The following is a 24,394-nucleotide window of genomic DNA, read 5'->3' on the forward strand; positions in this document are numbered from 1 at the left end:
ATCATGCTAGCATGAGTTCTAATCTCAAGTAAATTGTCCATGCGGCTCGTAGATAATGAGGAATTAAGGTAAAAATTGAAAAAAATAATGATTTCTTAATTTTTATCATCAAAAATGTCGAAAACACAAAGAATTCTAGAATAAATTCACAGAATAACACAAAATAACACACTTTAGTGTATGTTTCAATGTTAAATAAGCACTCACAAAGTCCAAAATATATTTTTAAAGAATATTTATTCGAAAAAATGGGGTAGATAAATTATATGAACAAATTTAATTAATGTAAACAAAGTTTGAATCCTGGGGACCTTACGTCAAGTGACGAATTGTCAAAATGCACTAGAGTACACCACCTGATATTTTTAAACCCACCTTGAGCAAGGACCGTAAAGATATCAGGTCAAGTGATAAGCCCGTTTTGACAGCTAGGTGGAAGAAGAATCGACGAAGAAAACTGACAGTTAGTTTTCCGCTTTTGGCGAACGCTTCAAGTTCTCGAAGGAAAATTTCCATTTTAAATCACGGACTGTGTTCTAATAAACTAAAATATTCACCCAAATTGATCTCCACCAAATATTGACCATGCAAAACGTAAACAATCCATCAATACATATACAAGCGGAAAACCATCTGTCAAAATCGGAGCCCAGGGGGGGGATCGCCAAAAGCGCTATAACTACACCTCATTATACATTCCACCTTGACCTTGAGCTGAACATACACGGATTGAAAAGCTCCCATACGATAGCTACATCGTGTAGCTACATTTGACAAATAGAACAAAAGAAAATGTGTAGCTGTCATTTGTAGTCGCATACATGAATGCAGCGTGTAGGGCCAGCTTTAGGCGGCGCTCTAGCAGCAATCGAACACGACATCCGTCACGAACAAACCAAGGTGGATTAAAAATATCAGGTAGTGGATTAGGGCCTTTGGGGGGTCGCCATAGTTGAGGGACTTTACGTCATTTTAGAACCGTTGGCCATTGGTTTCCGCACACAAAGCTTAGCAAATATAACAGATTTCTTTGTTATTATGTGCATTTTAGTGTGTCTATTGATTTTATCGAAAAAAAACGTAATATATTAACAAAAAATTTGATGATTTGTTTATGCACGAAATTTAAAATCATGCTAGCATGAGTTCTAATCTCAAGTAAATTGTCCATGCGGCTCGTAGATAATGAGGAATTAAGGTAAAAATTGAAAAAAAATAATGATTTCTTAATTTTTTACCATCGAAAATGTCGAAAACACAAAGAATTCTAGAATAAATTCACAGAATAACACAAAATAACACACTTTAGTGTATGTTTCAATGTTAAATAAGCACTCACAAAGTCTAAAATATATTTTTAAAGAATATTTATTCGAAAAAATGGGGTAGATAAATTATATGAACAAATTTAATTAATGTAAACAAAGTTTGAATCCTGGGGACCTTACGTCAAGTGACGAATTGTCAAAATGCACTAGAGTACACCACCTGCTATTTTTAAATCCACCTTGAGCTGAACATACACGGATTGAAAAGCTCCCAAACGATAGCTACATCGTGTAGCTACATTTGACAAATAGAACAAAAGAAAATGTGTAGCTGTCATTTGTAGTCGCATACATGAATGCAGCGTGTAGGGCCAGCTTTAGGCGGCGCTCTAGCAGCAATCGAACACGACATCCGACACGAACAAACCAAGGTGGATTAAAAATATCAGGTAGTGGATTAGGGCCTTTGGGGGTCGCCATAGTTGAGGGACTTTACGTCATTTTAGAACCGTTGACCATTGGTTTCCGCGCACAAAGCTTAGCAAATATAACAGATTTCTTTGTTATTATGTGCATTTTAGTGTGTCTATTGATTTTATCGAAAAACGTAATATATTAACAAAAGATTTGATGATTTGTTTATGCACGAAATTTAAAATCATGCTAGCATGAGTTCTAATCTCAAGTAAATTGTCCATGCGGCTCGTAGATAATGAGGAATTAAGGTAAAATTGAAAAAAATAATGATTTCTTAATTTTTATCATCAAAAATGTCGAAAACACAAAGAATTCTAGAATAAATTCACAGAATAACACAAAATAACACACTTTAGTGTATGTTTCAATGTTAAATAAGCACTCACAAAGTCCAAAATATATTTTTAAAGAATATTTATTCGAAAAAATGGGGTAGATAAATTATATGAACAAATTTAATTAATGTAAACAAAGTTTGAATCCTGGGGACCTTACGTCAAGTGACGAATTGTCAAAATGCACTAGAGTACACCACCTGATATTTTTAAACCCACCTTGAGCAAGGACCGTAAAGATATCAGGTCAAGTGATAAGCCCGTTTTGACAGCTAGGTGGAAGAAGAATCGACGAAGAAAACTGACAGTTAGTTTTCCGCTTTTGGCGAACGCTTCAAGTTCTCGAAGGAAAATTTCCATTTTAAATCACGGACTGTGTTCTAATAAACTAAAATATTCACCCAAATTGATCTCCACCAAATATTGACCATGCAAAACGTAAACAATCCATCAATACATATACAAGCGGAAAACCATCTGTCAAAATCGGAGCCCAGGGGGGGGATCGCCAAAAGCGCTATAACTACACCTCATTATACATTCCACCTTGACCTTGAGCTGAACATACACGGACTGAAAAGCTCCCATACGATAGCTACATCGTGTAGCTACATTTGACAAATAGAACAAAAGAAAATGTGTAGCTGTCATTTGTAGTCGCATACATGAATGCAGCGTGTAGGGCCAGCTTTAGGCGGCGCTCTAGCAGCAATCGAACACGACATCCGTCACGAACAAACCAAGGTGGATTAAAAATATCAGGTAGTGGATTAGGGCCTTTGGGGGTCGCCATAGTTGAGGGACTTTACGTCATTTTAGAACCGTTTACTATTGGTTTCCGCACACAAAGCTTAGCAAATATAACAGATTTCTTTGTTATTATATGCATTTTAGTGTGTCTATTGATTTTATCGAAAAAACGTAATATATTAACAAAAGATTTGATGATTTGTTTATGCACGAAATTTAAAATCATGCTAGCATGAGTTCTAATCTCAAGTAAATTGTCCATGCGGCTCGTAGATAATGAGGAATTAAGGTAAAAATTGAAAAAAAATAATGATTTCTTTATTTTTATCATCAAAAATGTCGAAAACACAAAGAATTCTAGAATGAATTCACAGAATAACACAAAATAACACACTTTAGTGTATGTTTCAATGTTAAATAAGCACTCACAAAGTCCAAAATATGTTTTTAAAGAATATATATTCGAAAAAATGGAGTAGATAAATTATATGAACAAATTTAATTAATGTAAACAAAGTTTGAATCCTGGGGACCTTACGTCAAGTGACGAATTGTCAAAATGCACTAGAGTACACCACCTGATATTTTTAAACCCACCTTGAGCAAGGACCGTAAAGATATCAGGTCAAGTGATAAGCCCGTTTTGACAGCTAGGTGGAAGAAGAATCGACGAAGAAAACTGACAGTTAGTTTTCCGCTTTTGGCGAACGCTTCAAGTTCTCGAAGGAAAATTTCCATTTTAAATCACGGACTGTGTTCTAATAAACTAAAATATTCACCCAAATTGATCTCCACCAAATATTGACCATGCAAAACGTAAACAATCCATCAATACATATACAAGCGGAAAACCATCTGTCAAAATCGGAGCCCAGGGGGGGGATCGCCAAAAGCGCTATAACTACACCTCATTATACATTCCACCTTGACCTTGAGCTGAACATACACGGATTGAAAAGCTCCCATACGATAGCTACATCGTGTAGCTACATTTGACAAATAGAACAAAAGAAAATGTGTAGCTGTCATTTGTAGTCGCATACATGAATGCAGCGTGTAGGGCCAGCTTTAGGCGGCGCTCTAGCAGCAATCGAACACGACATCCGTCACGAACAAACCAAGGTGGATTAAAAATATCAGGTAGTGGATTAGGGCCTTTGGGGGGTCGCCATAGTTGAGGGACTTTACGTCATTTTAGAACCGTTGGCCATTGGTTTCCGCACACAAAGCTTAGCAAATATAACAGATTTCTTTGTTATTATGTGCATTTTAGTGTGTCTATTGATTTTATCGAAAAAAAACGTAATATATTAACAAAAGATTTGATGATTTGTTTATGCACGAAATTTAAAATCATGCTAGCATGAGTTCTAATCTCAAGTAAATTGTCCATGCGGCTCGTAGATAATGAGGAATTAAGGTAAAAATTGAAAAAAAATAATGATTTCTTTATTTTTATCATCAAAAATGTCGAAAACACAAAGAATTCTAGAATGAATTCACAGAATAACACAAAATAACACACTTTAGTGTATGTTTCAATGTTAAATAAGCACTCACAAAGTCTAAAATATATTTTTAAAGAATATTTATTCGAAAAAATGGGGTAGATAAATTATATGAACAAATTTAATTAATGTAAACAAAGTTTGAATCCTGGGGACCTTACGTCAAGTGACGAATTGTCAAAATGCACTAGAGTACACCACCTGCTATTTTTAAATCCACCTTGAGCTGAACATACACGGATTGAAAAGCTCCCAAACGATAGCTACATCGTGTAGCTACATTTGACAAATAGAACAAAAGAAAATGTGTAGCTGTCATTTGTAGTCGCATACATGAATGCAGCGTGTAGGGCAAAGTGGGTAGAAAGGAGGTGTCGTCATGTAGAACAATTGGGCATCGAGGCTTTAGAAAAAAGCACAAAACCAGGATCGACGGCAGTTGTCAAATGGGACGAATGTTGCTGGTATTTGGATAGGATAAATGTATTGTTTTCGTTTAATTAACATTTTTTTAGCAATAAAAATTGTATTTTGCATCCACACTCCATAAATCGACATTTTACACGTTATAATGCAGCTGCTGCCTGTAAACAAAAATCGACGGCTGTTGTCAAACTTAATCTCAAAATGGCAACATGCCAAACGCTAAGAAGACACCTCCTCTATATTCCACCTTGGTGTAGGGCCAGCTTTAGGCGGCGCTCTAGCAGCAATCGAACACGACATCCGTCACGAACAAACCAAGGTGGATTAAAAATATCAGGTGGTGGATTAGGGCCTTTGGGGGTCGCCATAGTTGAGGGACTTTACGTCATTTTAGAACCGTTTACTATTGGTTTCCGCACACAAAGCTTAGCAAATATAACAGATTTCTTTGTTATTATGTGCATTTTAGTGTGTCTATTGATTTTATCGAAAAAACGTAATATATTAACAAAAGATTTGATGATTTGTTTATGCACGAAATTTAAAATCATGCTAGCATGAGTTCTAATCTCAAGTAAATTGGCCATGCGGCTCGTAGATAATGAGGAATTAAGGTAAAAATTGAAAAAAAATAATGATTTCTTTATTTTTATCATCAAAAATGTCGAAAACACAAAGAATTCTAGAATGAATTCACAGAATAACACAAAATAACACACTTTAGTGTATGTTTCAATGTTAAATAAGCACTCACAAAGTCTAAAATATATTTTTAAACAATATTTATTCGAAAAAATGGGGTAGATAAATTATATGAACAAATTTAATTAATGTAAACAAAGTTTGAATCCTGGGGACCTTACGTCAAGTGACGAATTGTCAAAATGCACTAGAGTACACCACCTGATATTTTTAAATCCACCTTGAGCTGAACATACACGGATTGAAAAGCTCCCAAACGATAGCTACATCGTGTAGCTACATTTGACAAATAGAACAAAAGAAAATGTGTAGCTGTCATTTGTAGTCGCATACATGAATGCAGCGTGTAGGGCCAGCTTTAGGCGGCGCTCTAGCAGCAATCGAACACGACATCCGACACGAACAAACCAAGGTGGATTAAAAATATCAGGTAGTGGATTAGGGCCTTTGGGGGGTCGCCATAGTTGAGGGACTTTACGTCATTTTAGAACCGTTGGCCATTGGTTTCCGCACACAAAGCTTAGCAAATATAACAGATTTCTTTGTTATTATGTGCATTTTAGTGTGTCTATTGATTTTATCGAAAAAAAACGTAATATATTAACAAAAGATTTGATGATTTGTTTATGCACGAAATTTAAAATCATGCTAGCATGAGTTCTAATCTCAAGTAAATTGTCCATGCGGCTCGTAGATAATGAGGAATTAATGTAAAAATTGAAAAAAATAATGATTTCTTAATTTTTTACCATCAAAAATGTCGAAAACACAAAGAATTCTAGAATAAATTCACAGAATAACACAAAATAACACACTTTAGTGTATGTTTCAATGTTAAATAAGCACTCACAAAGTCTAAAATATATTTTTAAACAATATTTATTCGAAAAAATGGGGTAGATAAATTATATGAACAAATTTAATTAATGTAAACAAAGTTTGAATCCTGGGGACCTTACGTCAAGTGACGAATTGTCAAAATGCACTAGAGTACACCACCTGATATTTTTAAATCCACCTTGAGCTGAACATACACGGATTGAAAAGCTCCCAAACGATAGCTACATCGTGTAGCTACATTTGACAAATAGAACAAAAGAAAATGTGTAGCTGTCATTTGTAGTCGCATACATGAATGCAGCGTGTAGGGCCAGCTTTAGGCGGCGCTCTAGCAGCAATCGAACACGACATCCGACACGAACAAACCAAGGTGGATTAAAAATATCAGGTAGTGGATTAGGGCCTTTGGGGGGTCGCCATAGTTGAGGGACTTTACGTCATTTTAGAACCGTTGACCATTGGTTTCCGCACACAAAGCTTAGCAAATATAACAGATTTCTTTGTTATTATGTGCATTTTAGTGTGTCTATTGATTTTATCGAAAAACGTAATATATTAACAAAAGATTTGATGATTTGTTTATGCACGAAATTTAAAATCATGCTAGCATGAGTTCTAATCTCAAGTAAATTGTCCATGCGGCTCGTAGATAATGAGGAATTAAGGTAAAAATTGAAAAAAAATAATGATTTCTTAATTTTTATCATCAAAAATGTCGAAAACACAAAGAATTCTAGAATGAATTCACAGAATAACACAAAATAACACACTTTAGTGTATGTTTCAATGTTAAATAAGCACTCACAAAGTCCAAAATATATTTTTAAAGAATATTTATTCGAAAAAATGGGGTAGATAAATTATATGAACAAATTTAATTAATGTAAACAAAGTTTGAATCCTGGGGACCTTACGTCAAGTGACGAATTGTCAAAATGCACTAGAGTACACCACCTGATATTTTTAAATCCACCTTGAGCAAGGACCGTAAAGATATCAGGTCAAGTGATAAGCCCGTTTTGACAGCTAGGTGGAAGAAGAATCGACGAAGAAAACTGACAGTTAGTTTTCCGCTTTTGGCGAACGCTTCAAGTTCTCGAAGGAAAATTTCCATTTTAAATCACGGACTGTGTTCTAATAAACTAAAATATTCACCCAAATTGATCTCCACCAAATATTGACCATGCAAAACGTAAACAATCCATCAATACATATACAAGCGGAAAACCATCTGTCAAAATCGGAGCCCAGGGGGGGATCGCCAAAAGCGCTATAACTACACCTCATTATACATTCCACCTTGACCTTGAGCTGAACATACACGGATTGAAAAGCTCCCATACGATAGCTACATCGTGTAGCTACATTTGACAAATAGAACAAAAGAAAATGTGTAGCTGTCATTTGTAGTCGCATACATGAATGCAGCGTGTAGGGCCAGCTTTAGGCGGCGCTCTAGCAGCAATCGAACACGACATCCGTCACGAACAAACCAAGGTGGATTAAAAATATCAGGTAGTGGATTAGGGCCTTTGGGGGTCGCCATAGTTGAGGACTTTACGTCATTTTAGAACCGTTTACTATTGGTTTCCGCACACAAAGCTTAGCAAATATAACAGATTTCTTTGTTATTATGTGCATTTTAGTGTGTCTATTGATTTTATCGAAAAACGTAATATATTAACAAAAGATTTGATGATTTGTTTATGCACGAAATTTAAAATCATGCTAGCATGAGTTCTAATCTCAAGTAAATTGTCCATGCGGCTCGTAGATAATGAGGAATTAAGGTAAAATTGAAAAAATAATGATTTCTTTATTTTTATCATCAAAAATGTCGAAAACACAAAGAATTCTAGAATAAATTCACAGAATAACACAAAATAACACACTTTAGTGTATGTTTCAATGTTAAATAAGCACTCACAAAGTCCAAAATATATTTTTAAAGAATATTTATTCGAAAAATGGGGTAGATAAATTATATGAACAAATTTAATTAATGTAAACAAAGTTTGAATCCTGGGGACCTTACGTCAAGTGACGAATTGTCAAAATGCACTAGAGTACACCACCTGATATTTTTAAATCCACCTTGAGCTGAACATACACGGATTGAAAAGCTCCCAAACGATAGCTACATCGTGTAGCTACATTTGACAAATAGAACAAAAGAAAATGTGTAGCTGCAAGGTGGAATGTATAATGAGGTGTAGTTATAGCGCTTTTGGTGATCCCCCCCCTGGGCTCCGATTTTGACAGATGGTTTTCCGCTTGTATATGTATTGATGGATTGTTTACGTTTTGCATGGTCAATATTTGGTGGAGATCAATTTGGGTGAATATTTTAGTTTATTAGAACACAGTCCGTGATTTAAAATGGAAATTTTCCTTCGAGAACTTGAAGCGTTCGCCAAAAGCGGAAAACTAACTGTCAGTTTTCTTCGTCGATTCTTCTTCCACCTAGCTGTCAAAACGGGCTTATAACTTGACCTGATATCTTTACGGTCCTTGGTGTAGCTGTCATTTGTAGTCGCATACATGAATGCAGCGTGTAGGGCCAGCTTTAGGCGGCGCTCTAGCAGCAATCGAACACGACATCCGACACGAACAAACCAAGGTGGATTAAAAATATCAGGTGGTGGATTAGGGCCTTTGGGGGTCGCCATAGTTGAGGGACTTTACGTCATTTTAGAACCGTTGGCCATTGGTTTCCGCACACAAAGCTTAGCAAATATAACAGATTTCTTTGTTATTATGTGCATTTTAGTGTGTCTATTGATTTTATCGAAAAAAAACGTAATATATTAACAAAAGATTTGATGATTTGTTTATGCACGAAATTTAAAATCATGCTAGCATGAGTTCTAATCTCAAGTAAATTGTCCATGCGGCTCGTAGATAATGAGGAATTAATGTAAAAATTGAAAAAAATAATGATTTCTTAATTTTTTACCATCAAAAATGTCGAAAACACAAAGAATTCTAGAATAAATTCACAGAATAACACAAAATAACACACTTTAGTGTATGTTTCAATGTTAAATAAGCACTCACAAAGTCTAAAATATATTTTTAAACAATATTTATTCGAAAAAATGGGGTAGATAAATTATATGAACAAATTTAATTAATGTAAACAAAGTTTGAATCCTGGGGACCTTACGTCAAGTGACGAATTGTCAAAATGCACTAGAGTACACCACCTGATATTTTTAAATCCACCTTGAGCTGAACATACACGGATTGAAAAGCTCCCAAACGATAGCTACATCGTGTAGCTACATTTGACAAATAGAACAAAAGAAAATGTGTAGCTGTCATTTGTAGTCGCATACATGAATGCAGCGTGTAGGGCCAGCTTTAGGCGGCGCTCTAGCAGCAATCGAACACGACATCCGACACGAACAAACCAAGGTGGATTAAAAATATCAGGTAGTGGATTAGGGCCTTTGGGGGGTCGCCATAGTTGAGGGACTTTACGTCATTTTAGAACCGTTGACCATTGGTTTCCGCACACAAAGCTTAGCAAATATAACAGATTTCTTTGTTATTATGTGCATTTTAGTGTGTCTATTGATTTTATCGAAAAACGTAATATATTAACAAAAGATTTGATGATTTGTTTATGCACGAAATTTAAAATCATGCTAGCATGAGTTCTAATCTCAAGTAAATTGTCCATGCGGCTCGTAGATAATGAGGAATTAAGGTAAAAATTGAAAAAAATAATGATTTCTTAATTTTTATCATCAAAAATGTCGAAAACACAAAGAATTCTAGAATGAATTCACAGAATAACACAAAATAACACACTTTAGTGTATGTTTCAATGTTAAATAAGCACTCACAAAGTCCAAAATATATTTTTAAAGAATATTTATTCGAAAAAATGGGGTAGATAAATTATATGAACAAATTTAATTAATGTAAACAAAGTTTGAATCCTGGGGACCTTACGTCAAGTGACGAATTGTCAAAATGCACTAGAGTACACCACCTGATATTTTTAAATCCACCTTGAGCAAGGACCGTAAAGATATCAGGTCAAGTGATAAGCCCGTTTTGACAGCTAGGTGGAAGAAGAATCGACGAAGAAAACTGACAGTTAGTTTTCCGCTTTTGGCGAACGCTTCAAGTTCTCGAAGGAAAATTTCCATTTTAAATCACGGACTGTGTTCTAATAAACTAAAATATTCACCCAAATTGATCTCCACCAAATATTGACCATGCAAAACGTAAACAATCCATCAATACATATACAAGCGGAAAACCATCTGTCAAAATCGGAGCCAGGGGGGGATCGCCAAAAGCGCTATAACTACACCTCATTATACATTCCACCTTGACCTTGAGCTGAACATACACGGATTGAAAAGCTCCCATACGATAGCTACATCGTGTAGCTACATTTGACAAATAGAACAAAAGAAAATGTGTAGCTGTCATTTGTAGTCGCATACATGAATGCAGCGTGTAGGGCCAGCTTTAGGCGGCGCTCTAGCAGCAATCGAACACGACATCCGTCACGAACAAACCAAGGTGGATTAAAAATATCAGGTGGTGGATTAGGGCCTTTGGGGGTCGCCATAGTTGAGGGACTTTACGTCATTTTAGAACCGTTTACTATTGGTTTCCGCACACAAAGCTTAGCAAATATAACAGATTTCTTTGTTATTATGTGCATTTTAGTGTGTCTATTGATTTTATCGAAAAAACGTAATATATTAACAAAAGATTTGATGATTTGTTTATGCACGAAATTTAAAATCATGCTAGCATGAGTTCTAATCTCAAGTAAATTGTCCATGCGGCTCGTAGATAATGAGGAATTAAGGTAAAATTGAAAAAATAATGATTTCTTTATTTTTATCATCAAAAATGTCGAAAACACAAAGAATTCTAGAATAAATTCACAGAATAACACAAAATAACACACTTTAGTGTATGTTTCAATGTTAAATAAGCACTCACAAAGTCCAAAATATATTTTTAAAGAATATTTATTCGAAAAAATGGGGTAGATAAATTATATGAACAAATTTAATTAATGTAAACAAAGTTTGAATCCTGGGGACCTTACGTCAAGTGACGAATTGTCAAAATGCACTAGAGTACACCACCTGATATTTTTAAATCCACCTTGAGCTGAACATACACGGATTGAAAAGCTCCCAAACGATAGCTACATCGTGTAGCTACATTTGACAAATAGAACAAAAGAAAATGTGTAGCTGTCATTTGTAGTCGCATACATGAATGCAGCGTGTAGGGCCAGCTTTAGGCGGCGCTCTAGCAGCAATCGAACACGACATCCGACACGAACAAATCAAGGTGGATTAAAAATATCAGGTAGTGGATTAGGGCCTTTGGGGGGTCGCCATAGTTGAGGGACTTTACGTCATTTTAGAACCGTTGGCCATTGGTTTCCGCACACAAAGCTTAGCAAATATAACAGATTTCTTTGTTATTATGTGCATTTTAGTGTGTCTATTGATTTTATCGAAAAAAAACGTAATATATTAACAAAAGATTTGATGATTTGTTTATGCACGAAATTTAAAATCATGCTAGCATGAGTTCTAATCTCAAGTAAATTGTCCATGCGGCTCGTAGATAATGAGGAATTAATGTAAAAATTGAAAAAAATAATGATTTCTTAATTTTTTACCATCAAAAATGTCGAAAACACAAAGAATTCTAGAATAAATTCACAGAATAACACAAAATAACACACTTTAGTGTATGTTTCAATGTTAAATAAGCACTCACAAAGTCTAAAATATATTTTTAAACAATATTTATTCGAAAAAATGGGGTAGATAAATTATATGAACAAATTTAATTAATGTAAACAAAGTTTGAATCCTGGGGACCTTACGTCAAGTGACGAATTGTCAAAATGCACTAGAGTACACCACCTGATATTTTTAAATCCACCTTGAGCTGAACATACACGGATTGAAAAGCTCCCAAACGATAGCTACATCGTGTAGCTACATTTGACAAATAGAACAAAAGAAAATGTGTAGCTGTCATTTGTAGTCGCATACATGAATGCAGCGTGTAGGGCCAGCTTTAGGCGGCGCTCTAGCAGCAATCGAACACGACATCCGACACGAACAAACCAAGGTGGATTAAAAATATCAGGTAGTGGATTAGGGCCTTTGGGGGTCGCCATAGTTGAGGGACTTTACGTCATTTTAGAACCGTTGACCATTGGTTTCCGCACACAAAGCTTAGCAAATATAACAGATTTCTTTGTTATTATGTGCATTTTAGTGTGTCTATTGATTTTATCGAAAAACGTAATATATTAACAAAAGATTTGATGATTTGTTTATGCACGAAATTTAAAATCATGCTAGCATGAGTTCTAATCTCAAGTAAATTGTCCATGCGGCTCGTAGATAATGAGGAATTAAGGTAAAAATTGAAAAAAAATAATGATTTCTTAATTTTTATCATCAAAAATGTCGAAAACACAAAGAATTCTAGAATGAATTCACAGAATAACACAAAATAACACACTTTAGTGTATGTTTCAATGTTAAATAAGCACTCACAAAGTCCAAAATATATTTTTAAAGAATATTTATTCGAAAAAATGGGGTAGATAAATTATATGAACAAATTTAATTAATGTAAACAAAGTTTGAATCCTGGGGACCTTACGTCAAGTGACGAATTGTCAAAATGCACTAGAGTACACCACCTGATATTTTTAAATCCACCTTGAGCTGAACATACACGGATTGAAAAGCTCCCAAACGATAGCTACATCGTGTAGCTACATTTGACAAATAGAACAAAAGAAAATGTGTAGCTGTCATTTGTAGTCGCATACATGAATGCAGCGTGTAGGGCAAAGTGGGTAGAAAGGAGGTGTCGTCATGTAGAACAATTGGGCATCGAGGCTTTAGAAAAAAGCACAAAACCAGGATCGACGGCAGTTGTCAAATGGGACGAATGTTGCTGGTATTTGGATAGGATAAATGTATTGTTTTCGTTTAATTAACATTTTTTAGCAATAAAAATTGTATTTTGCATCCACACTCCATAAATCGACATTTTACACGTTATAATGCAGCTGCTGCCTGTAAACAAAAATCGACGGCTGTTGTCAAACTGAATCTCAAAATGGCAACATGCCAAACGCTAAGAAGACACCTCCTCTATATTCCACCTTGGTGTAGGGCCAGCTTTAGGCGGCGCTCTAGCAGCAATCGAACACGACATCCGTCACGAACAAACCAAGGTGGATTAAAAATATCAGGTGGTGGATTAGGGCCTTTGGGGGTCGCCATAGTTGAGGGACTTTACGTCATTTTAGAACCGTTTACTATTGGTTTCCGCACACAAAGCTTAGCAAATATAACAGATTTCTTTGTTATTATGTGCATTTTAGTGTGTCTATTGATTTTATCGAAAAAACGTAATATATTAACAAAAGATTTGATGATTTGTTTATGCACGAAATTTAAAATCATGCTAGCATGAGTTCTAATCTCAAGTAAATTGGCCATGCGGCTCGTAGATAATGAGGAATTAAGGTAAAAATTGAAAAAAATAATGATTTCTTAATTATTATCATCAAAAATGTCGAAAACACAAAGAATTCTAGAATAAATTCACAGAATAACACAAAATAACACACTTTAGTGTATGTTTCAATGTTAAATAAGCACTCACAAAGTCCAAAATATATTTTTAAAGAATATTTATTCGAAAAAATGGGGTAGATAAATTATATGAACAAATTTAATTAATGTAAACAAAGTTTGAATCCTGGGGACCTTACGTCAAGTGACGAATTGTCAAAATGCACTAGAGTACACCACCTGATATTTTTAAATCCACCTTGGTGCACCTCCATATGATTATATGGGTTTGTTCGAGTCGGTTGTCGTGTTCGAGTGGTGCCAGAGCGCAGCCTAAGGCGGCGCTCTGGGACCAATCGAACGAGACAAACAAACACGACTCTGTTCGATACTCTCTGTCCGTCAGCCAAGGTGGAATGTATAATGAGGTGTAGTTATAGCGGTTTTGGTGATCCCCCCCCTGGGCTTCGATTTTGACAGATGGTTTTCCGCTTGTATATGTATTGATGGATTGTTTACGTTTTGCATGGTCAATATTTGGTGGAGATCAATTTGGGTGAATATTTTAGTTTATTAGAACACAGTCCGTGATTTAAAATGGAAATTTTCCTTGGAGAACTTGAAGCGTTCGCCAAAAGCGGAAAACTAACTGCCAGTTTTCTTCGTCGATTCTTCTTCCACCTAGCTGTCAAAACGGGCTTATAACTTGACCTGATGTCTTTACGGTCCTTGCTGTCAGCTGTTCGATGTCTTATAGACCTGTCATGATGCACTGCAATACGCCTTTCTTTTCGTCTCGAAAATAAAGCATTTTCATAGTTTAAATAAATATCCACCTACAGGGGGAAGATTCAACTCATAATTTACTAGTTATTCACATCTATAATAACATAGAAATCATTCAAATTTAATATTGAAAAATGTAAACAAACGTCCATGCCAAAACACATACAGTGCATACACATGGATTATGTACACACAATAGTTTAATACTTTTCAATCCTTTATATTTGATGTTATAATTGATTGAAAAGTTTAACAATAATTATTGATAGCTATTTTAAATATTTTGCACGCAATTTTAAGAAGAAAAAGAGACAAACTACGTAAACAAACTTAAAAATGTCCCGAATTGAATTCTATCTACTGTAGCTGTGAAGCGTTTGACAGCCAAGGTACTCACAGCACAGGTGGGTATCGAACATCACAGACAGAATCAACTGACATGTTCGACTCGACGTCAAAATATCAGGTGGTGGACTCTAGTGCATTTCGACAATTCGTCACTTGACGTAAGGTCCCGAGGATTCAAACTTTGTTTACATTAATTAAATTTGTTCATATAATTTATCTACCCCATTTTTTCGAATAAATATTCTTTAAAAATATATTTTGGACTTTGTGAGTTCTTATTTAACATTGAAACATACATTAAAGTGTGTTATTTTGTGTTATTCTGTGAATTTATTCTAGAATTCTTTGTGTTTTCGACATTTTGATGATAAAAATTAAGAAATCATTATTTTTTCAATTTTACCTTAATTCCTCATTATCTACGAGCCGCATGGACAATTTACTTGAGATTAGAACTCATGCTAGCATGATTTTAAATTTCGTTCATAAACAAATCATCAAATCTTTTGTTAATATATTACGTTTTTCGATAAAATCAATAGACACACAAAAATACACATAATAACAAAGAAATCTGTTATATTTGCTAAGCTTTGTGTGCGGAAACCAATGGTCAACGGTTCTAAAATGACGTAAAGTCCCTCAACTATGGCGACCCCCAAAGGCCCTAATCCACGACCTGATATTTTTAATCCACCTTGGAGGTGCACTGTCAGCCACAAACAAACAAACAAGACAAACATGTCAAATCCCATACATTTTTCATGTTCGATGTCGTGTTCGATTGGTGCTTTAGCGCCGGGTAAGCGGTGGCCACATGAAGCAACGATATAGCACACAAACAAAAAGAGAAAATAAACAATCAAAATTCACATGAAAGAGATCAAACAAAGGGAATACGGAGCAAAACAGCCTATTTATGAAAAAAAAATATTTTTTTCTGTCTGTGAATTCTCCCCACTGTCAAACAGTGTGGCCAGATTATTTTGGCGGTTTTGGTAGGCGCATCAAAATTTCATCGGTAGTTTTCGGTAGATTAAAACTCGAAACTTAACTGAGTTAAAAGAAGTGAAAGCGAAAGAAGTGTTCAACGGGGGGTAGGGGGGGGGTTTGGTTGCGCTAATGCGCAAAATGAAAGTTCCATCTCACGAGAATATGCATCCTTTATCTAGGAGATGGATTAGATTTGGTTCAGCGGTCACACAAATGAAGTTCTTTTGAAGTGTCGCTCTGAAAATTTTACTAGGAATTCTAAGCCAAAGAAGGACTAGATGCTAATTTTTTTCCCCAGTTCTTTTTCTCGGGGCTCCACGCGACCGCTTAGGGCCGCAGCAGTTTGATTAATTTGATTGTTTTGATTGTTTGGCTGAGTGTTATAGTACAATGATAAAAAAAAATTAGATTTTTTCCTTCAAACTCTACACTTTCCCTAGACATCGGTATTTCTGGTCACTTTGCCCACATGCTAACCGTCCAAATAGACATAGAGCGGCAACGTCGCGCGCGACGAAAAATAGCTCAAAATTTCACTCGGTGTAGATCAAAGTAGCTCATTTGACTCAGTCAACCAACTTGTTTTTTTATTTGAAAACAGACAGAAATAGGTTAAAATGTTTTCAAATCTATTTTTTGCGTTTGGCATTAATCTGTCTTTTGAAAAAACTAGATAATTCGATTATTTAGGATGAAGCAAATTGCCGCGCGCGACGAGTAGCTCTGTTTGCAAAATTGAGCTACTTTTTTTCGCGCGCGAAGTCGTCGCGCGCAACGTTGTCACTGTATGTCTATTTGGACGGTAAGGCGGCCACCGTCGTAAAACCGTCGCAAAACGTCAAAACCGACGTCACAAGTACTTAAAAACGACGTCGCCAGCGAGGGAAAATCGCAACGATTTGGAGGCGCTTGCGACGGTCTTTTTTGACGTTTTGCCACGGTTTTTGACCTTTCGAGCGAGCTTTTGCCCTGCGGGCCAGAGTGGCCAGACTATGTTTTCAGATTTCGGCAGGAGCACTGTTGAGACTGCACTAACGCGACAATTTAAATTTGATCAATTATTTTAACGATAATTTTTTAAAACTTTAACCACTGACAGCGAGATTCAATTTCAAATTTAAATGATTTTCTTTGACGAGCAATTCTCGGAATCCACACAACTGACATTTTCTACTTATTATGAACATTAAATTTTAACGGATACAATTTTGAATACCCAACGCATGTTACATTTTTCAAGTGCCAGGTTTCAAACGTGCATCAGCGCGATGAGTAACAAATGAGCATAGCATAGCAAAAGACTGAAAAATCAAATTTCTGTGATTTCGGCAGGATAAATGGAAAATCGGTAGTTTTAGGGCGGTCATCTGTGAATCGGTAGGCATATAAAAAATCGGTAGGAATACAGATATATCGGTTCAGATATTCTGGTCACTCTGCTGTCAAAAGCAAATTGGAATGTCTAGCTTTGGCCGCGGGTCCTTCACCAAGGTGGATTAAAAATATCAGGTGGTGGATTAGGGCCTTTGGGGGTCGCCATAGTTGAGGGACTTTACGTCATTTTAGAACCGTTGACCATTGGTTTCCGCACACAAAGCTTAGCAAATATAACAGATTTCTTTGTTATTATGTGTATTTTTGTGTGTCTATTGATTTTATCGAAAAAACGTAATATATTAACAAAAGATTTGATGATTTGTTTATGCACGAAATTTAAAATCATGCTAGCATGAGTTCTAATCTCAAGTAAATTATCCATGCGGCTCGTAGATAATGAGGAATTAAGGTAAAAATTGAAAAAAAAACAATGATTTCTTAATTTTTATCATCAAAAATGTCGAAAACACAAAGAATTCTAGAATAAATTCACAGAATAACACAAAATAACACACTTTAATGTATGTTTCAATGTTAAATAAGAACTCACAAAGTCCAAAATATATTTTTAAAGAATATTTATTCGAAAAAATGGGGTAGATAAATTATATGAACAAATTTAATTAATGTAAACAAAGTTTGAATCCTCGGGACCTTACGTCAAGTGACGAATTGTCAAAATGCACTAGAGTACACCACCTGATATTTTTAAATCCACCTTGAGCTGAACATACACGGATTGAAAAGCTCCCAAACGATAGCTACATCGTGTAGCTACATTTGACAAATAGAACAAAAGAAAATGTGTAGCTGTCATTTGTAGTCGCATACATGAATGCAGCGTGTAGGGCCAGCTTTAGGCGGCGCTCTAGCAGCAATCGAACACGACATCCGACACGAACAAACCAAGGTGGATTAAAAATATCAGGTGGTGGATTAGGGCCTTTGGGGGGTCGCCATAGTTGAGGGACTTTACGTCATTTTAGAACCGTTGGCCATTGGTTTCCGCACACAAAGCTTAGCAAATATAACAGATTTTTTGTTGTTATGTGCATTTTAGTGTGTCTATTGATTTTATCGAAAAAAACGTAATATATTAACAAAAGGTTTGATGATTTGTTTATGCACGAAATTTAAAATCATGCTAGCATGAGTTCTAATCTCAAGTAAATTGTCCATGCGGCTCGTAGATAATGAGGAATTAAGGTAAAAATTGAAAAAAAAACAATGATTTCTTAATTTTTATCATCAAAAATGTCGAAAACACAAAGAATTCTAGAATAAATTCACAGAATAACACAAAATAACACACTTTAATGTATGTTTCAATGTTAAATAAGAACTCACAAAGTCCAAAATATATTTTTAAAGAATATTTATTCGAAAAATGGGGTAGATAAATTATATGAACAAATTTAATTAATGTAAACAAAGTTTGAATCCTGGGGACCTTACGTCAAGTGACGAATTGTCAAAATGCACTAGAGTACACCACCTGATATTTTTAAATCCACCTTGAGCTGAACATACACGGATTGAGAAGCTCCCAAACGATAGCTACATCGTGTAGCTACATTTGACAAATAGAACAAAAGAAAATGTGTAGCTGTCATTTGTAGTCGCATACATGAATGCAGCGTGTAGGGCCAGCTTTAGGCGGCGCTCTAGCAGCAATCGAACACGACATCCGTCACGAACAAACCAAGGTGGATTAAAAATATCAGGTGGTGGATTAGGGCCTTTGAGGGTCGCCATAGTTGAGGGACTTTACGTCATTTTAGAACCGTTGGCCATTGGTTTCCGCACACAAAGCTTAGCAAATATAACAGATTTCTTTGTTATTATGTGCATTTTAGTGTGTCTATTGATTTTATCGAAAAAACGTAATATATTAACAAAAGATTTGATGATTTGTTTATGCACGAAATTTAAAATCATGCTAGCATGAGTTCTAATCTCAAGTAAATTGTCCATGCGGCTCGTAGACAATGAGGAATTAAGGTAAAAATTGAAAAAAAATAATGATTTCTTAATTTTTATCATCAAAAATGTAGAAAACACAAAGAATTCTAGAATAAATTCACAGAATAACACAAAATAACACACTTTAATGTATGTTTCAATGTTAAATAAGCACTCACAAAGTCTAAAATATATTTTTAAAGAATATTTATTCGAAAAAATGGGGTACATAAATTATATGAACAAATTTAATTAATGTAAACAAAGTTTGAATCCTGGGGACCTTACGTCAAGTGACGAATTGTCAAAATGCACTAGAGTACACCACCTGATATTTTTAAATCCACCTTGAGCTGAACATACACGGATTGAAAAGCTCCCAAACGATAGCTACATCGTGTAGCTACATTTGACAAATAGAACAAAAGAAAATGTGTAGCTGTCATTTGTAGTCGCATACATGAATGCAGCGTGTAGGGCCAGCTTTAGGCGGCGCTCTAGCAGCAATCGAACACGACATCCGTCACGAACAAACCAAGGTGGATTAAAAATATCAGGTGGTGGATTAGGGCCTTTGGGGGTCGCCATAGTTGAGGGACTTTACGTCATTTTAGAACCGTTGACCATTGGTTTCCGCGCACAAAGCTTAGCAAATATAACAGATTTCTTTGTTATTATGTGCATTTTAGTGTGTCTATTGATTTTATCGAAAAAACGTAATATATTAACAAAAGATTTGATGATTTGTTTATGCACGAAATTTAAAATCATGCTAGCATGAGTTCTAATCTCAAGTAAATTGTCCATGCGGCTCGTAGATAATGAGGAATTAAGGTAAAAATTGAAAAAAATAATGATTTCTTAATTTTTATCATCAAAAATGTCGAAAACACAAAGAATTTTAGAATAAATTCACAGAATAACACAAAATAACACACTTTAATGTATGTTTCAATGTTAAATAAGAACTCACAAAGTCCAAAATATATTTTTAAAGAATATTTATTCGAAAAAATGGGGTAGATAAATTATATAAACAAATTTAATTAATGTAAACAAAATCTGAATCCTGGGGACCTTACGTCAAGTGACGAATTGTCAAAATGCACTAGAGTCCACCACCTGATATTTTTAAATCCACCTTGGTGCACCTCCATATGATTATATGGGTTTGTTCGAGTCGGTTGTCGTGTTCGAGTGGTGCCAGAGCGCAGCCTAAGGCGGCGCTCTGGGACCAATCGAACGAGACAAACAAACACGACTCTGTTCGATAGGTGCTCTGTCAGCTGTTCGATGTCTTATAGACCTGTCATGATGCACTGCAATACGCCTTTCTTTTCGTCTCGAAAATAAAGCATTTTCATAGTTTAAATAAATATCCACCTACAGGGGGAAGATTCAACTCATAATTTACTAGTTATTCACATCTATAATAACATAGAAATCATTCAAATTTAATATTGAAAAATGTAAACAAACGTCCATGCCAAAACACATACAGTGCATACACATGGATTATGTACACACAATAGTTTAATACTTTTCAATCCTTTATATTTGATGTTATAATTGATTGAAAAGTTTAACAATAATTATTGATAGCTATTTTAAATATTTTGCACGCAATTTTAAGAAGAAAAAGAGACAAACTACGTAAACAAACTTAAAAATGTCCCGAATTGAATTCTATCTACTGTAGCTGTGAAGCGTTTGACAGCCAAGGTACTCACAGCACAGGTGGGTATCGAACATCACAGACAGAATCAACTGACATGTTCGACTCGACGTTTTTCTTGTTTGTTTGTGTCTGACAGTGCACCTCCATATGATTATATGAGTTTGTTCGTGTCGGATGTCGTGTTCGATTGCTGCTAGAGCGCCGCCTAAAGCTGGCCCTACACGCTGCATTCATGTATGCGACTACAAATGACAGCTACACATTTTCTTTTGTTCTATTTGTCAAATGTAGCTACACGATGTAGCTGAAGTAGGCTGAAGTGGCTACTCTCATGTTGATACTCATAGAAGAGGAAGACGAAGAACTGCAGCAAGAGGAAAATGCACGGCGCTGCTGGATGACCGATCTATTTCTTGAGAGGGAAAGCGTTTGGACCCGGCTGTTTAGGGCGATAGATGGCGAAAGACCAAACAACCGGCTAGAAAGTTTTCTACGTGTGAATCGCGAAGAATTTTACTATCTTTTAAATCGGATTGGTCCAAAAATTGAGCGACAAGATACAACGATGCGACCTTCGATCTGCCCGAAGCAACGATTATGCATCGGGCTTCGCTTTTAGCTTCGGGAGACTCATATGAATCTCTTGCTTTTTTGTTTAGGGTAAGTTTTATGCAATATTTGAACGATATAAAATGATAATAATATTACCATTTGTTTTAGGTTTCTAGCAGTTCCGTATCCCTTATTGTGCGTGATGTTTGTACACACATAATAAATGAATTGAAGGAATACGTTAAGGTATTATTTCACTGATTTAATATGATAACAGTTCCACACTAATACTCTCCTCTTACTTATAATAATAATAATAATAATAATAATAATAATAATAATAATAATAATAATAATAATAATAATAATAATAATAATAATAGTAATAATAATAATAATAATAATAATAATAATAATAATAATAATAATAATTCTAAATAAGCCACACAAGAACACCCATTATTTTAATTCGTTTTTATTATATCTGATCAATTTATCAAATACATCAAATAAATCTGATTGCTATGCTTGTTAAGGCCAACGAACAGGCGACTGTTCATTTTGAAACAAAGTGATATATCACAGTAATTTAGCGTTTACTTTAAGTTTGCCTCTTTCTACAGCTTGTAAACTGGACGTCTACTTGGTATCAATATAATAAACCTACATAATTGCATTTTCTTATTTCAACATCCCAAATGTGCTTATATATGATTTGTCGCCTACTGAATTTATTATTTTAACTTATTTCGATCCATAATCATCATCAGTAATTTAAAACAATAGACAGTCAGTTTGTATCAATTCAATCAGTTTTTAATTGAAAGAACAAAATAATTAAAGACACCAGCGAGAAAACTAGTTTTTCAAAAAAAAAAAATGTATTCCTTACTCATGGAGTCCTAAACCAGATCTGAACTAATTGCTGACAACTTGGCTAGTCGTCGGCTGGCTGGTTCGGTCGATTATTGCTGACAACTGTGACATTGCTGACTGTTACTGCAGTGTGGCTGCGCACGTGGCTGTGGCTGAGCGTGTTGTAAGTTTGGTGTGAATGAGTTCGGGGTGACGATTTTGAATGTCATGGCCAAGTAAAATGTAGATATATATTATAAGGCAGGCACATTATAAGCCGTTTTGGCAAATCATTCAACGCTAACTTGTAGTGTACTTAGGACGAGCACGCACTGCATCCGTCTAGGTCGGTGAGTTAACGAAGAGAAACGAAGATAACGATACAGAGCCCTTCGTTTAAGGGCAGCTTTAAAGAAAGCCGAAGGCGTACGTCAGGCCCTTGTCACTTATACGTTAAAAACTAGCTTAGCTTACATGTGTCGAAAAGAATGGGGTAAACGAGTGTTAATACTTAAATCTATATAGTCTGCGCGTGGGCTGTGTCAGATTTTTATAGAGCACTAAACTAACAACAGCTTGTTGTTTGCGTTGCCGTAGTTACCAACAAACCCTGTATTATATATTTTTTAAAGAATGAATAGTGCTTTTTCTATTGTTAAGTCTATGAATAGTTTGTCCATCAATCCACACAGCCCTGACCATGTTCGATGTAAAACAAATGGCTGCAACATTAAAACCTTGAGAACACGCAAAAAGCTTAATTATTTAATTTTTTTGGCGTAGGTTTATGCTAGAAATGACTGAATTCATAGTATAAAAATTATATTGACGGAAATCAATTTATGTCAAAACGTTTTTGAATATAAAAACTATTGCACATTGAGATTGTACCCTACTAAAAATACAAAACTCAGTTAAACGTAAGGTTCACTGGACAATCTTTTTTTACTAACTAACCATAAAAATAGGAACGAACTTTGTCTTATAGCACAGTTAATTTTCCCAATGTTCGTTCCAACGTGCTGGGAACTTTCATTTAAAATTTGATCAGTCTGGATTGGATGTTTCTACTATTATTGCTAACATAACCGCATATCCCTTCATGGGCATTAATGTTGTAGGCTAACGTGGACGAGATGGTTTGATACTGGTAACTCACCATTGACGCGTAAGCGGTCATTGGTCAATGTGTTTGTGCAATCCATCCGGGTCATCGTTTGCGCGGTCAACGGGGTTGATCCGCGAACACGCCGGCATTTGACAACTGGCAAAAGCAGAAATCACACGCGAAGGGAACGGCGGGAATGTTTTGTTTTTGTATTTTAAATGTTAGAATAACGTCTAAGTTGTATTGTATAAGTTCATGTGTCGTTTATATAAGAACGCGTGTACCTCTTTGTGTACGAAACAAATGAAAGAAAGGAACTGAACACTAATGTTTTAGGTTGTCATACAAACAGAGGGATTTAATCGTTTTAATACATAGTTTATAACAGTGATAATGGCTAGTATCATTGAATCTGTTCGTAGCGGGAATGTACGGTGTTCACAAGAAATTCTAGGGAAGGCAACACATTTCTCGTGCCCGTTTTTCCAATGTCGCGGTATAGCAATAATTTAAAGCAACTATCTAGTAAGTCACGAAAATGAGTGTCGGGACGTAAGCCACCGCTACAAACGTATTCAATAATATCCGCGAATATGTATGAGTTATTGTAATGATTATAACATAACGGGGCGGTCCTGGTACAGTCGTCAACTCGAAGGACTCAATAACATATCCGCCATGGGTTCAAACCTAGAACGGACCGTCCCCCCGAAGCTAGGATTTGACCGACTACGTGGTAATGAATTAAGTCCCGAAAGCCTGTATATAGGCCGGCATGTCCGCGTAGGACGTTACGCCAAATAGAAGAAGAAGAACAAAACGTTGTTT

This window comes from Anopheles arabiensis, unplaced genomic scaffold (genome assembly GCF_016920715.1).
Source record: "Anopheles arabiensis isolate DONGOLA unplaced genomic scaffold, AaraD3 Autosomal_pericentromeric_contig0002, whole genome shotgun sequence".
NCBI lineage: Eukaryota > Metazoa > Arthropoda > Insecta > Diptera > Culicidae > Anopheles > Anopheles arabiensis.